General features: G+C 35.0%; 1 protein-coding gene across 1 annotated transcript in view; it reads left to right on the forward strand.

The window, feature by feature from the left end:
- Positions 1–16,098, forward strand: part of LOC126763643 (probable G-protein coupled receptor 139) — a 226,001-nt gene that overhangs the window by 202,998 nt on the left and 6,905 nt on the right. The gene's annotated exons all lie outside the window — the stretch shown is intronic.

The raw sequence follows: 16,098 nt of genomic DNA on the forward strand, positions 1-16,098 counted from the left end.
TATCGGTAAAATATCAGTTAACTATTGGTTAATTTGCGGTTAACTTTCGGTTAACATTCAGTTCAGTTAATTTTCGGGTAACTTTCAGTTAATTTTCGGTTATAATTTCGGATACAATGTATATATCCATATTATTAACTTTCGCATAACATTCTGTTATTTTCGGATAAAGTATGATGAAGATATATACATATTTCATATATAATATACCATATTATATATATACCTTTAGCCACTAAAGTATGATGAATATATATAACATTTCGGTTAACTATCGGTTAAATATCAGTTAATTTTCGGATAACATTCCCTTAAGTTAATTTTCGGATAACTTTCAGTTAACTTTTGGCAAGAATTTCAGATACTAATCAATATACCATATATTATAAATGGGCGTAAGACTGCTGGAAGAGAAAGTTGCTTTCATACCAAAAGTGATCTTAGTCGACCCCTATATGCCACCAGTAATGAATTTTGAATTCACTGGCAACATTTTTTATACCAAGATTTAAGAAATACTTAGTAAAATCTAACATACACAAATATAATTCTCACTAATTCAGCTTGCACCCGATCTTAGCTCTCCTTTATTTCTTTATTTATTACAACTCTGCTTCTTCTATTTCATAAAATGTTTTCTTTATACTCGACAGTTTTGTCTCCTTTTTTAATTGTTTCCCAAACGTTTTATTCATTCCTAGAAAACTTGTTGCCGCCTTCTCTCGATCTGCAGTCAATCTGCTCCACTGTTTTGCTCCGTTTTCTATGTGTCTATGTGCAACCGTCTATGGCTCTTGCACCCTTTCAGTCACTCAACTGCAATTACAACGTAAATCAAATTAATTACAAAGGCGTTGCTATGACATTCCGGCACCCCCGGGGAGACCAACACAAATAACCAAGCACAAAGCTAAGGAAAATGACAAAATGACAAAATGCAATAAAAACTTAATTAAACAATTAATAATTTTTCCCACTTTAACCACTCGAACAACTTTATAATATTTGACTTTTTGCGACATTTTTCCCGCTGCGAGGGTTAAAGCGACATAATTAATTGTAACATTGTAATGGTTGTTAACAAGTCGAACATGTTGCAGTGAAATCGGCAACAAGCAGAAAAGCAACAGCAACAATGATTATGACAATTTGTTTGATACAATGCCGAGGTTCAGCTGCGAGAGCCTTTTCATTGAAATTTTCATTATAATTTTTTGTATTTGTGAACTCTAGAAACTACTTTCTGAACTATAAAATGCAATGCAAAGCAAAAATGCAATCAATTACTTCTTTATTTTATGAATTTTAATTTACAGAAATTTATACTAAATGAAAATACTTAAATTAAATAAAGTCTGTAATGGATTTCCATTAATTCTCTTTTAAACTACTCTTCAAAAATTCTTCAGTTTTGTTTAAGAAGTTTTCAAAATAAAAAAATTGTATTTGTTAACGCCTACAGAAAGAAGTCGAGACGCGAAAAGAACATTTTAATAGCTTTTTTACTTTTACATAGTGCTGTATGCTAGCAATGAAACTTCATAGTATATCTATAGGAGTAAATCAGTCCGGTTGGAAGCGACAAGTGATAGTAGGAACTGCAATGGTTTCAGTCATTAAAGTAATATTTTCAAAAAGCAATTAGAGTTACTTCATTAGATCGATATTTGAGCGAAAACTTACTTTCTTTAAAAACAATACGCTTCTTTCAATTATATTTAAATATAATAACTAACAACGTGGCGTATACGTAACATTTGTTGAAATATATTTTAGAGAGTTTTCTTTAAACATTTTCTGTAATACTGTTATATTATTAGTTTATATATGTCTGTATATAAAATCCTTCTATTTCAATTGTATAAATATATTATATATTAAGTCATCAAGCCAGAAGTCATATATAGTGCTCTGTTAGTGCTTGTTATTCTATCGGGTATTTCTAAAAAAATATTATTAACCCAAAAAAATTTGAATCTAAAATTAATTAAAATAAAATACGTTTGCTTTTCATATGAGTTGTAATGTATTACCCAAATCTTCCGCTATATTTTGTTTTTCGTTTGTCATTAACAATGATGCGTAGTAATGGCCTCACCGATTTCTTTCACAAGAACGATTTCGATGAACCCCACTTTCGAATACTTTTTTCACTAAATCAATTCGTATGTCATGAATAGCACGTTCAATATTGACTTCTGAAGCTTGAAGATGATCTGAATTATTGCTAAAGACCAATGTCTTCAAATAACCCCACAACAAGTAATCTAACGATGCTCAAACACAACTTCTTGCCCTTCAATGTCACAATTTCTGGAAATAATCGAATTTCCAAAATTTTCTCGCAATATTGCGGCTGTTGCACGTGTTGTGTGGTGCGAAGCTCCATCATTTTTGGAACTAGATATTGTCAAGATCAACCTCTTGCAATTGCGGCCATAAATAGTTGGTTATCATCTATCAATACCGCTCTCCATTGACAGTTACGTTGTTACCAGCTTTGTTACGAAATAAGTACGGACCGATGATTCCACCAGACCCAAAAACCACACCAAATTGTCAATTTAGGTTAAGCTAAAAGTTGTTCATGAATAAATTTTGGTTTGCTTCGCACAAAAGTCTAAAGCTTTATTTGCCGCATCACTCCAGATTAAAGAGCTTCATCGGAGAAGATTATTTTCTTAAAAAAATCGATATAATTTTAAGTTGTTTCGAGGCCAAATCAGCAGGTGCTCGACGTTTGCGATGGTCCATTGGCTTCAGCTTTTGAGTGAGAATATTTTTTTTTATGAATGCAAGCTCAAAACCTTTTCAAAATCAACAAGTTGCGTTCCTAATTCTTGAGAAATACTTGAAATCGACAAATTGCGGTCTCCAGCAACACTTGCCTGAACGGAAAGAAAAAATACGCTCAAAATTTTCAACAATTCGACGAATAGCAAGCACATAGTGGACGACTATTACGAACATAAAATTTTAAAAGGGCTCGAAAAGCTGCAACTGGGAGGGATTATTTTGATCATAAAATGGAATAATTTGTAAACGTTGTTTTTTCGTATATCATTCCATGATAAAATTGTAATGCTTACAATTTTAATACACTGAAAAAGATCGCATATCATGGCGTATTAAAAATGGCCGAAACGACAGAAATCATATCATACCTATTGGCAAACCCAACATTCGGCTCAACTAGAAACACCCATACAATCGACTGCTGTTTACATTCGGTCTCATACGACCAAATCCTCGATTCATCACCTCTCTCGGTGTCATAGACGTTTCAAAGTTCCAGCGTGAATGTTTGCTGATCGCACTAAGGCCTATAGCTGTCTCAATGTCACCAAAGGTCACATGATGATCTTGCAATATCAGTTTGCGCACAGCAGCAATAGTTTATAGAGCGTACTGATTTGGGACGCCATTCACGAAATTCCTCTTGAATTGATTTCAAATGAATCCACCATACCATCGATGTAGCGCTATTTATTATATGATTTCAGTGATGAGTTAAACCACGGCGAAAGTTATAAAAAATAATCACGCGACAATGTTTGTGATATAGATCCATTTTTTGGGTCGAGATGAATATTTTAAGTTACTGTAAACGTCCCAAATAGCGATAGCATGATAAAACGTTCTGAGTATGATTAACATCAAAAATGTCACAATTTGCGATAAAGTAGTGAGTTACCAGAGTGCAACACTAGGGTTGCCAAATCCCGAAATATAAAAGTAATCTTTTGCTAATAATCGCTACTATTGTCGCATATTTTCTGCGTCTTTTAGTAATTTTAATGTTTGGATGTATTTTGAAAAACGCCACGAACTCTAAATCCACGTATGAGATTTCCTAGTTTGAGTAAACAACAGTTGGCAAATGTAACGTATACGACACGTTGCACATTTGAAATGAAAATCAAGATTTTTTAACATCTTAAGGTATTATATGAACTTGTGAATTTCAAAATATCGATTTTTTTATTTAAATATCGAATGTGTATGGATTTCAAAATATTTTTCGTATAATATCAAATTCATATAAACAATTGTTTCGAATGGGTTCCCAAAACATTGAAGCCAATTTTCTCGAAACACTGTTTTCAGAGTCGGTGAGGAAAATGTTTCATCTTTTTAAAAACATTTTTCAGCTAATGAAAGCAGAAAAGCGATATTGCATAAACATTAAGATTTTTCATGGCATTTTGAAGTGAAACGTTTTTCACAAAAGAACTGCTTTTTTGAGGAAAACTTCATTTTGCCAAAATTCAGAATTCACTCATCTTTTCATTGTTAACTCTTTACATAATACTGTGATCAAATTGAAAGGTGAATTTTGTCCATTTCATCTACTTCAAAGTAGTCCCCTCCCGCTGCAATACACTTATCGCCGCGAATTTTCCAGTCATCATAGCACTTGGAAAAATCCTCCGTCGTGTTGGCCATCATAGCCTTCTTCGATTCAGTTTTCATATCCTCAATTGAGTCAAAACGGTGTCCACGGAGATGGAAAACTTTCACATTTGACAATGTATCTTCACAAAAGTTGGCACAGGTTATTTTCTAAGGCTACAATGTAAACTCCGAAAAATTTTTTCAGATCGGATTACTATAGCATATAGCTTCCATATAAACTGAACACATAGTTACTAAAAGAAATGCACCTGTGAAGGGTATATTAGCTACGGTGCAGCCGAAGTTAACGTTTTTTCTTGTTTTCTTGATAAATAGTATTCGCGAACACATTTCTTTTTATTCCTCTAAACTACCAGTTAAAGAGCGGTTAAATACGAATGCCAGAACAGAAGCTGTGAAATTGCAGTAATTAACATATTTATCACACAAAAGACATTTATGTATATATGTATGTAAATATTATAAAATATTATAAACAGAAAAAAACTATCTCACACAATTTCACTCCCACAATTTTAAATAAAACCATTTTTCTTTCTCTATTGCAACTAATTTTCCAAGCGCGGGCTTAGTGTCCTCTTAAAAAATAAATTTTCCCACCTACATATATACGTATGTATGTATAAGTGCTTTGTGTTTATTTGTGTGTTAAGGCGCTGCTTTAGCGTGAAAAATAACACCGTTATTTGCGCATAGAAATCGTCCACATATGCAAATGCGCATACATTTCAGCTACAAGTTTACATATTTACAAGCAATGTGTACCTAAATACCATTTATAGTAGGTGCTTATGGTACCAGCACTTGTATATGTATAAATAAGCAACAGCGCGTTGGCATAATTTAAATAAATGGTGGCAAATAAAACGCTTTCACGCACACATATGAATAATGATATACTTGTACTATTTGCTATTTATTTAGCAAAACAAGCAAATTTACTCATATTTCAAATATTTTTTGCTTTGTCGCCAAATATGGTGACATTTTGTTATATATGTATATGGGCAGGCGTCACATACACACATACATACGACGACATGTGCGCAAACAAATGCAAAAATAATGAAAGTATTTATATGCGTCGCCACATGCCCCACTTGTTGAACGGTTTTTGGGTATTTGCATTTGCTAATTGAGGCAATTTTTACTTCGTAGACACGGCGCATTTATCAAAGTTGCATGGAGAGATGTGCGTGTATGCAAATATGTGTATTATCGTAGATCCACTGAATAAATTATGAATTTTTAATTTTTATTTGCTGAAATTAATTAAAATGGAATTTTGTACAATTACTGTATTAATTAGGTTGGGGTCAGGATTTCGAGAATTTTAAGCTAAATCAAGTGTTATAAGTTTGAATACTATATATACATATATGTTTAATATATACATATACTTTTTTATACACAAGCATATAATATATTTCTTTTGCGGGTAAGCGGAGGAAAATCATCAGTGCGACCATCACAGCAATGATATGTGCCACTTGCAGGTCACTAAAAACCTCCCTCTACGCAATCTGGAGGCACTTATGCATTACTTCAGGGTGGCGTTCCTTTTTTGCTTTGCTACCTTTCCTGCGACGTGCTAGATTTGGACCCAGTAGGTTAGTCTGGGGTCCAGCTTTACGCCTAGTTAAGCCATGCTTGCGTGCATGCTAGTCGAGCCATGCTTGCATTCGTATCCTGATTAAGCTTTCTTCACACTTCTTCAGGGTCTCTTGCTGTAATTATTGCTGCAATGTCGTCCGCGTAGCCAATTAAGAACGAATCGTCTGCCATTTCGAGTTTTAGTATAGCGTCATAGCTGATGATCCGCAAGCCTGGGCCTAGAATGGATCCTTGTATTGCTTCTGACGTGACCTCCATCTGTCGTGATGCCACGCTAGTTTGGTACAGCAGTTTTTTTCTGTTGCTAAGGTAGCTCCGGACCACAGTTATGATGTAGTTGGGGATCTTAAAGCAATTATCGAGAGTGTCGTTCACATTCACCCATCTAGCACTTTTAAAAGCGTTTCGGAGAATTAAATTCGCCAGCTGTGTCTCTTTTACACTTTCAATGACGCATTTTATAGCTCCTAAGGTTGATCTGATGGGTCTAAAGCCATGTAGTCTAGGGGTGAGTCCTACAGTTTCGTTGATAGCCGCTTCCAGTCTGGGTTCAAGTAACCTTTCATAGAGCGTTCCCGCTGTATCAAGCATGCATAGTGGACGGTATGCTGACGACAAGTTCGGATGTCATTTTCCTTTACTGATTAGCTGTTGATTTTTCAAGGGTTCAGGGAATATTCTGGATTCAAGGCAGGCGTTGTACACATTCTAAAGTTATGCCGGTCGCTCTGCGATTATGCAGATCTTCGAGGGTAAACTGGGAGATTTGCTGAAATCTTAGAATACCTTCTGGATCACTGGCCCTTTTTTCGTGTGTGGGGAAGAGTGCATTTAGAATCGCTTTAGCAGCATGTTTTCTGTGGGAAGCCTTGGGCATTGGTTTTTAAAAGGCTGTTTTTATATAAAGCATTTTGCCCTCGACACTTTTTCTTGCAATTAAGGTTGAGCTATGTACTAGTTGAGTTCTCGTTGAGCTACTAGTTGAGTTCTGGTTTTAGAAATGTTCCGCTTTCGTGTTCCAGTATTTTTCCTGTGTTGAATATTTCTAGAATGTGCTTTCCTCTCGAGTCCGTGTTTGGCATACCACACTCAACGGCTTTCGAATTTAGGCCTCCGGCGGTATTTAGTTTATTTTTTAAGAACTTCCTGTGTCCACAATATTGACGAGCTTTTCTGGAACTCTTGTATGCTATGAAAAGGTCCGCTGTCGTTTCCTGACAGCTAATAATGTATTATTCAAGTTTTTCAATGAGTACAAGCTGCAGCTGTACACCCCCCCTACGTAGTTACGTTTTTGACTTCATCAGTCTGGAAAGACGTAGAAAGAAATTTTGAATCAGGTCAAAAAAATTGTTTTCAATGTCCTGAAGCATTACAGAAATTTAAAACTATTTCCAACGTTGCACGCAAAGAAAAACCCGAAAAACTTCAACAGAAATATACCGCAGAATTACTACCATTTCCCGAGGAGACCCCAAAAAAAGAGTTCCACTAAAATTCTACATAAAATTCAAGACGCATATAGTGTCCAAATATCCAAGAAAACAGCAAACCACTTCTCACTAAAACTCTAAGTAAACAACGCCTAGACTTTTCCAACGTTTATTAACCTTGGACAACAAATAAATGGAAGTATGCTGTTTGGAGCGATGTAACCAAAATAAATCGCATAGCTCCTGATGGTCGAAGGTATGTTTCCCGACCAATCTAACAAGAATTTGATCCTTGCTATGTTTCACGCGTAGTGAAGCATGGTGGAGGATCAATCATGGTGTGGGAATTTTTTTCCTGGGGTGGTGTAGGTCCGCTCCATATGATTGATGGAATTTTAAATAAGGAGAAATACATCAACATCCTAAAAAAATGTCATTCTGCCATGGACTAAGTACAATTTTCCTGTTACATGGAAATTCCAACAAAATAACAATTCAAAGCACTCGGCAAAGTCAACACAATTTGTTGAAAATTCCATGAATTTTTTGGAGTGGCCTGAAGAGAACACATCTGGGTTGATGTCAAAAATGATGTAGGTATCAAAAATATCACAAATATTCATAGATGTCCTTTTTGATGAAATTGGTATGGCAAGCAACACCATTGGTGCACTGTCAGAGTCTTATAACGTCAATTCGCTTTCGATATGAAGCAGTATTAAAGTAAAAGGGTAAAGCAACAAAATACTAACTGAAACAAAAATGCAATATTTCTTAATAGCAATATTTTTTGCCGATAAAAAATTTTAATTTCTGGTTAGTTGTCGCACTCAAATCGTTGATTCCACATTTTTAATTAAAATTTTTACTATTATAGTTTAAGCTTAATGTAAGTTTCAATAAAATGAGTGAAAAACCGGTAAAAATAAGGTATTTATTCGAAAATAATTTCATTTACTTCATTATTTCAAAATAAGTCGCGTTTCTAATTAGACATATTCACGAAATTTATTACAGATTATTTTCTGAGGCAACAATGTAATCACCGAAGGAATTGTTCAGATCGGCTCACTATAGCATATAGCTGCCATACAAACCGAACGATCGGAATCAAGTTCTTGTATGGAAAACTTTCACATTTGTCAATATATCTTCACGAAATTTGGTATAGATTATTTTCGAAGGCAACTAATGTAATCTCCGAAGAAATTGTTCAGATCGGCTAACTATAGCATATAGCTGCCATATAAACTGAACACATAGTTCCTAAAAGAAATGCACCTGTGAAGGGTATATTAGCTTCGGTGCAGCCGAAGTTAACGTTTTTTTTTATTTAATATCTTACTGTTTCAAAACTGAAGATATTTTGCCAATATTGATATACTATATATATATATCAAATCGCCGTTCAGCTTTCATTTTGAGTTTTCAAGTATTGAATCAATTGCAGTAAGTTTTGAAAAGTATCCAACTTAACAAGAAGTATCACAGACAACTATTAAATCATATGGAAGCATATATATATTATATACTACAAATATATATAAAACATAATCACCTTATTTGATAATATGTTGCTCACCAATTTCTGAATAATTCAATGAATGCACCAAATGAAACCACATTTTCAAATAATAACGCACATGGTAATTATAATTCTTGATCTGCAAACATTTGCGTATTATTTCGGTGAATTTGATTCACAAATAATAATTGAGTACAAATGCATGTGCAAAATTTCAATAATTAAAATTCCTATTTAGTTTTGCACAGAAGCAGCTTAGGCAAGTGGCCTTCAGTTGCAGCAACTGCAGGCATATTAAAGTAATGAGTAATGTAATTATGCGCCATTACTTATGCGTGCGGCATATTTCGAAATTATTTGCAGCTATTTCAAGCCCAAACATACACACACACACGGTCGTGCGTGTGTATGTGACTCGTGCGCAAAGTAGAGCGCTGCAGCTTCGCACATCCGTTTGCCAGTCACATGAGCTGACAGTAATGAGGCAAATTGTCAAAACTGCCTGTTTAAATAAACAACGAAATCGAAACGAAATTCTCGTTTGTTTAAAACTCGTGTCAGCCAAATATTTATTGCAGTGTGTGCGCGCGTGTGTGTGTGTGTGTGTAATTATAAACATTTAAATGCACTCGTGCGAAAACTTCTGTTGTGCGTATGTGTGTGTGCATTTAGTCACAGCGTATTTATTTCGCTTGCAACACAAACGTGTGGCATATGTAAATGACAAGCGATTATTTTCGGCCTTGATGCTTTCGACTCTTTGCTGGCTATGTTTGGTTGTCCCTAATGACAGTGTTGTTGGTGTTACTGTTGGCTCAAGACTGCGCCATGCATGATAGCGGTAATTGTTCGAGTAAAGTATTTATCTCACTTGAAAACTTTCACTGCGAAAATGTAATTTCCTTGTGAATTTGTAATAAAAGCTATTTGCAGCTGAATGAGTAGCAAAACGCATGCATGCATGTAAAACGAAGATTATAAATATGAAAAGATAACAACTTTTTATTAAAAATAATTTTTATATATTTTTGGATTTTAATAATTTCTTAAAAAGAACCATTTTTTTTGGAAAAACAAGAAATTTCTGCCTATTAATTTCCGCCAGTGGATTTCATGTCTACTAACAATTTATAAAAAATATACTATTCAAAACACATTGGCTTTCAAATAAAAACCTGAGTAGTGAAACTTTAATATTTTATATAAATTTCTAGCAAAACAAACTTTAAATATATAGAAATAATTTATAAATTGGCTTTGAATTTGAATGAAGTAAATATTTCCTTTCTTTCAAAAATTCTAAACTATACTTTTTTTTTAGAAATAGTATGATTATCTAGACCACCTCGTAATAGGTTCGGTTGCCAAACACACATTGCTACAAATGACGGGGTTTCATAGAGGTGAGGAAAATTTCATCCCATTTTGCAGGACTTAAGTGGTGAAATACCATTGTTTTTCCCGAGGGACATTAGCAAAAAATTAGAATTCACTATGAAGTTAAACTCTTAACAAGAAAGGCTGAATGGAATGATACCTTTCCCGGGCTACTGGTTAGGGATAACACAATCAAGTGTTACACCGACGGCTCGAAAACATTGAAGAGAACTGTTGTAGGAATCGCAGTACCAATCACCAAACTTTCCGTCCGAGTTCGCAAAATCCACTAACACAGTGTAACCTAGTAACCCGTCATCACAGTGGATCCACTTACCATAAAGAAGCTTTCTGCTTCGCAAGGAAGAAAAAGTAGACAGGAGAGATATTGGCAACAAACTTTACTGCAAGGTATAATATATCTATAAGATTTGTCCGCTAAGCATTTTGCACGCATTTGAACCAGTTCTAGAATGCGCTTTTGCCAAAATGTTACTCAAGTATCTACAAAACATGCCTTTTGAACGCATCAAACGCCTCTTCAGGTCTCCCTACGTACCATACAATGTGTGTGTATATTATTAATTAAGGGCTACTATTCACTTGTGAATTTCAAACCTTATAACATGTCAATAGAAAAGTCTCAAGTCTACAATTTTACCACATATTTTTTTACAAATTCTTTTTTTTTCTTCTACATTTTTTTAAGTTCTGAGAATCAGAAGTCGTTAGACGTTCAAAAAGTGAGCTTGTGTGTCACTTACTTTGCACAAAGCTTTCTCATACCCAAATATTCGTGAATGATATGATGTACACGTTCAGTTGCTATTCTTGGATTGTCTGCTATCTCGAAAAACTTTACCTTATGGTCATCGAAAATTATTTTGTGGACTTTTTTGATGTTTTCGTTGGTAAAAACCTCCTTTCGACGTCCACTGCGTTCACCATCTCCGGTGCTCATTTCATCACATCTAGCATACCAATTCCTGATGGTTAATTTTTAAGGGACCGTGTTCTAAAACTCGCCATAAAGCCAACTTTTAGCCTTTTGACTTTTTCTTCTGCCTCCAATGGCACTGCCAGTGATCAAGTTCACCTTTGAGCTTCAAACGTCGCACGACGTTGTCATTATCCAAAAGGCCTTTGAATCTATCTATCAAGCAGTCAATAAGATTTTCCATTTCTTTGGTTTTCAAAGCACTTACTTTTTCTAGAATTAGCAAACTCAGTTGAAATCCATCCAATACTTCTCTAGAAGTATCCGCCACTGTTGTTGTATAACAATACCGGTATAACTAACTTATATCATTTACACACATTCGCATTATAGCAACTAATTTTATAATTGTTTTGCAATTGTAGTTGTAAATAATGTATGAAATAAGAGAGTGCAATTATAATATAATCAACCACATGTGCAAGCTTAATTATGCATAAATATATTTATGGTAATATATTATCTATTTATAAACCGCAACACATAATTTAATAAATGCTAAATGTAAAAATCAAATTATAAACTTTAGCAGCTATAACCGACCAGTAGGAAACTACTTTCTAATTGAATTAAAATTTGAGTGGAATTATTACAATATTGCTACATATATGCAGATATATTTAAATACAGGTGTCCAAAATTTTATAATTGAAAACTCGAGCATTGCAATGATGCAAGTGTTGGAAGCATATACATACATATGTAAGTGTACTCGCCTATAACCGCGTAAGCGATGTCTGCCCCAATAAAGAATAATATAAATATGTGTTAGTAATGTTCAAAGCAAAGTTAAATTATAGCTCAATTAAATTATGAATTTTGTTTATAATAATTTTTATAATTACTTCGTTACGAGTCAGATAACACTAACTTTTAATGTAGTTTATGGGGCTTGATCTCTTATTTGCAATAATAATATTATTAGCAAAACAATATAATAATAATACTAAAATGTAATAACTTCAAGTCCAACGAAAATACCCAAACCCTTCTTATAAAAACAAAAAAAAAAAAAAATAAAAAAATCTTTATCTTGACTTCTATCGGTCAATTTGTATCACAGATATATTGGGTAGTCGAAAAAGTTTTTCGTATTTCTCATCAAACTTCAACTTATTTTTTTATATTTATAATATTAAACAAATATGTAACATTTTGGTCTACCACTTTTTGCCAGATTTCCGCTTGAGACATTATTCCATCAGTGTAAATCGAAATTTCGAAATTTCAAGAGCGGAAACGAGCAAGCCATTGATGTGCTACATGAACTGATACGGAATACAAAGAACATCACAAATTTCATTGGTGGCTTACGCTTCTTTCTTCGCTTTTTATACAAAAATTTCAAAATATAGCCAAATTTTTCGTTATTTTCACTCATCCTTGAACAGCTGTAACTTTTTTTCAACTTCCCCGAATATAATTTTTTCTGATTAAATGAAGCTTAGAGCTAGAATCTCATCTTTCCAACACCATATGGTATGACACAATGAGATTGGAAGCACTGGAGATATACGACTGCAACGACATCTATTAACAAAATACGAAAGACTTTTTCGACCCAATATACTTTAGTGACCCGATTTGAACAATTTCTTCCGAGATTATATCACTGATTTGAGCAATAAGCCTTGGGAAGTTTTGTTATGTCAAATAAAAAAGTCTTCCATACAAAGGCTTGATTTTGATCGTTCAGTTTGTATGGCAGCTATATATTCATAGTGGTTAGATATCAGTGGTGCCGACTTATAAGTTGCATTTTAGGCATAAAACAAGAAGTGTGCAAAATTTTAGAGCAATATCTCAAAAACATAGGGACTAGTTCGGCTATATACAGGCGTACGGACTGATATGGCTAAGTCGACTCAGATCGTCAAGGTGATCATTTATGTATATCTTCTTTAAGAGATCTCCAACTTTTTCTTCTAAGTGTTGCAAACGGCATAGGAAACTCAGTATACCTTGTTCAAGCTATAATTAAATTATTTTTAATTTTAATATTTACTGTGCCCAAAAAATAAGGTGACATTTGAATTTAAACTGCGCGCGTCGAAGGATTTGGAGAATTATTTTTTTTTTTAGGTTTGTAGTACTGTCAGTTACATTTATGTCAAATTTCATGTCGAAATATTCATTAGTGTTTGAGATACGTGTCGTTTTGTGAGCTGCTAAAAGTGAGTTTTTCGTTTTTTGCGATGACGAAATTTGTTGAGCAAAGAATTTGCATTAAATTTTGTTTACGGAATCAATTTTCTGCTGCGGATACGTTGAGGATGGTGCAGAAAGCCTTTGGTGATGAGGCTATGTCTAAAAAAAATGTTTACAAGTGGTATAGTGAGTTCCAAGCCGGCCGTGAACGTGTCGAAGATGAAGAGCGTCCAGGGCGACCATCAACCTCAACCGACGAAGCTCACGTTCAACAAATCAAAGATTTGGTGTTGAAAAACCGTCGATTAACAATTAGAGACCTTGCTGATGAAGTTGGCATATCGAAACGCTCAGCCAATACCATTTTGAAGGATGTTTAGGGCCTCAAGCGCGTCAAATCTCGACTGGTGCCGAAAACATTGAATTTTTTGGAAAAAAGGCGTCGGGTTGAAGTGTGTGAAACGATGCTTTCCAACTACCAGGGTGTCATGAAACGCATTATAACTGGCGATGAGACTTGGATCTATGCTTACGACCCCGAAACAACCGATCAATCGAGCGAATATCGTGCCAAAAGAGAGCCGAGACCAAAAAAATCGCGCCAAAGTCGCTCAAAAATCAAGAACATGTTGACTGTTTTCTTCGATTATCGTGGTGTTGTGCATTATGAATTCCTTCCAACCGGTCAAACAGTCAACAAGGAATATTATTTGAACGTTATGCGTCGTTTGTGTAACGCTATCCGCCTAAAAAGGCCGGAATTGTGGAAAGACAATTCTTGGTTTTTACACCACGATAATGCACCATCCCATACTGCCCTCGTAATTCGTGATCATTTCGCCAAAAACTCAACCCATATCGTTTCGCAACCACCGTATTCACCTGATCTGGCGCCGTGCGACTTCTGGCTATTCACCAAGCTCAAAAGACCGCTCCGGGGACACCGTTTTTATACGATAGAGGAGATTCAAGCCGCAGCGAAGACGGAACTGAAGGCCATCCCGGAAAGTGACTACAACCAGTGTTTCAAAGATTGGAAAATCTGTTGGCATAAGTGCATTGCATCGGGAGGGGATTACTTTGAAGGGGATGAAATTGATTTGGAAGAATAAATAAAGAATTTTCAAAATAAATACAATGTCACCTTATTTTTTGGGCACAGTTCTTTATTTTTTAATTTTAAATCACTAGCAACTGTGTGCAGTTACCTTCAGGTTAACCATCATATTAACCAAAAACTACTTCCCATACGATGTGTTTCGGTTTCACCCAGAAACACAAACAATTACTCGGAAACACTATAACCAGCAACAAGAAATTGGCATGTCTTTCCAGCATTCAATTAGTGTTTCAAATGTGCAAACGTGATTAAACCACAATGCGTCGAAATCTCACGAAATGTGAAACCCAACATTTAGCTTAATTACATTTCCCATAAATTAGCATATTGAGCCACGAAATCGCGGCATATCCGTGTGCCTTTGAGATTCGTTTTCATTCGCTATGTGTGTGTGTGTGTGTGCTTCGTGTTTAATTGCGCTACTAATGTGTCGCCATTTTGACAGTAAACACAAAGTTGACTCGGTTTACAATCAAACTCTCGGTAATTAGCTACAAGGTGCACTCACCTTCACGCACTAAATACCGTTAAACGAGCGGTTTGTGCTGCGTGTGCTAAAATTTAAGCTCTTAAATGAGACTGCCTTTGTAAAATTGCCTACGTGCGCGGGAATAGCTAATTGCTGCTAGCATTTGTTTATTGAAATAGTAATGGTACGAGTTGTTTATCGACCTGTCACAGGTAGAGCTTAAAGCTGTTGAGGTTGTATACATTTACAAGGCCGATTTTTGGCTTAATATTATTTAAAACGTAATCAAAAAATTGTGAAATTTAATTTTATCCAATAAACAGCGAATCGTTTTCAAAAATTGTTGAATCCCTTGATCCCATAGTAGCACTCCAACAAGTCCTCCGAAAAATGTTGTATGACAGTTAAGAAGATTTTTCTAGTGAAAACTATTATATTTTAAATCAAAAAACCACAAAAATTGTTATAACAATAGAGGCATACAGGCAAACAGGATGAAAGGGTTAACCAAAATTTTGTTAATTGAAAAAACATCCGCTTCACAAGGAAAGGTAGGTTTTTTTTTATAAAATTATTGTAAAAAAAAATTTCGATCATTACCTGACAAATCGTATATCCAACATGGCCACGTGAAAATTTCAAGTCGATCGGTTCAGACGTCTCGGAGGAATTTTCCTCACTGAAACCTCGAACGCATCTATCGTAATGAACTTATAGCCATACTTAGCGACAATCAATCGGCACTTAAAGCAATCTCTGCCTATGAGATCAAAACGCTGGTGTAGAAAATAGCAGAATAGTCTAGCGGAACGTAACTAAGTGCACCTTATCTGGGTGCCTGATCACAAAGATATAGCCAGGAATGAACTGGCTGATGATCTCAACCGCTGCGCAGCATACACTGAAATGGTAGGACCTAAACCTTTCATCGCGGTAGGTCATCATACCATAAAGGAGCAGGTCCGCAAGGAAAAAAGAGTAGGCAGCGAGAAGTATTGG

The sequence above is a fragment of the Bactrocera neohumeralis genome, chromosome 6 (assembly GCF_024586455.1).
Source record: "Bactrocera neohumeralis isolate Rockhampton chromosome 6, APGP_CSIRO_Bneo_wtdbg2-racon-allhic-juicebox.fasta_v2, whole genome shotgun sequence".
NCBI lineage: Eukaryota > Metazoa > Arthropoda > Insecta > Diptera > Tephritidae > Bactrocera > Bactrocera neohumeralis.